Raw genomic sequence first — 1299 nt, 5'->3', positions numbered from 1 at the left:
TATATAATTATATAGTATTCCCTGGTGTAGGTGATAGTGTGTGTGGTGGCTGCAATGTGTTTGTTGGTGTGAGCAGTGGACCTGCTGACCTCTTAGCTTCATGTGTGCATGCATGTGTCCCCTCCACACACCCCACACACTACACCCACACACCCACACACCCCACACAATACACCCACTCTACACAACCAACACACTTCACCCCACCCACTCCACACACACCCCCACACACCTCACAGCACGGACTCACAGTCACTGCAGCAGGCTCTCTGTTACCTGCACTGTCAGGGGATTGTTCACAATGACCTGAGACTGCCGGGTCATGGCATCATTAAGAGGTCAGTACATAGTTACATGGGCATGACCTCTGTAATCTGAAATACTGAGGTCAGAGGTCATGAGTATGTTTAGAGCTTTTGGGCCTAAATTTTATATTTTTTTGAAGAAAGAGCAAGGATATAGAGAGTGTCATACAGGGGGGATATCCCCCCTGCATTCATGCAGGTACTAGTTGGGGTCCATAGCTGGCAATTTTACATACTAACAGCTATAGGGTATTGAAGTAACAGTTGACCTTTTTTTTTAGCTAGTTACATTTCAACAATCATTTCCCACTATAATTATACGTACGGTAATCGTCTAATTTCATGCTAAAGAATGTATGTGCCTTTTGATGGAGGAATCAATGATTGATTTTAGTATACGTAGCTATACCCACATTGTACTATTATATACAGCTAAAATCCTAGTCACACACACACCCACACACACACACACCCACACCCCACCCACACACCCATACCCACACACACACACACACACACACACCCACACCCCACCCACACATACCACACCCACAGGCACAAGGTAGACTAGTGTCCTCCTGGTGAAGCTACACCTTCAACTGTATGAGATGTACACACAAGAACACAATCTGCTTGACTTCGATCAAGAGTGTACTAACTTTAATTTATTAGCTTACTAGTGACCTACGTATATACCACAACCATTATTTCCATTTCTTTCATGCATGTTTGTTCATTGCATTTCTTGATAATTATAATCATGGTGACTAATGGTGACTATTTTGGTCACTATATACCGTAAATATGTATAACACTCTCTTGGTGAGACCAACAAATTTACTGCTATATATTCATGCATTTTATGCAAATATTGGGTGTGTAGGTAAAGATCATTAATAAAAAAAATAACATCAGATCAAGCTAAAAAAGGGCGTATCTTGTAAACTCAAGTAAACAAAGCTTCTGGGTACAGGTGTCAGCTCTTTGACAAAAT

At 41.7% G+C, this 1299-nt stretch overlaps 1 protein-coding gene across 1 annotated transcript in view; it reads left to right on the top strand.

Moving 5' to 3' along the window:
* Nucleotides 1-1193: 1193 nt before the first annotated feature.
* LOC135338451 (uncharacterized) overlaps nt 1194-1299 on the top strand; it is a 25527-nt gene continuing 25421 nt past the window's right edge. The window contains exon 1 of the mRNA XM_064534588.1: nt 1194-1299. This exon is cut by the window's right edge and continues 159 nt beyond it. The gene's annotated coding sequence lies outside the window, so the exon portion shown is untranslated.

This window comes from Halichondria panicea, chromosome 7, assembly GCF_963675165.1.
Source record: "Halichondria panicea chromosome 7, odHalPani1.1, whole genome shotgun sequence".
NCBI classification, from domain to species: Eukaryota; Metazoa; Porifera; class Demospongiae; order Suberitida; family Halichondriidae; genus Halichondria; species Halichondria panicea.
The sequence above is the reverse complement of the archived record's forward strand: the minus strand, read 5'-3'. Positions and strand labels throughout refer to the sequence as shown.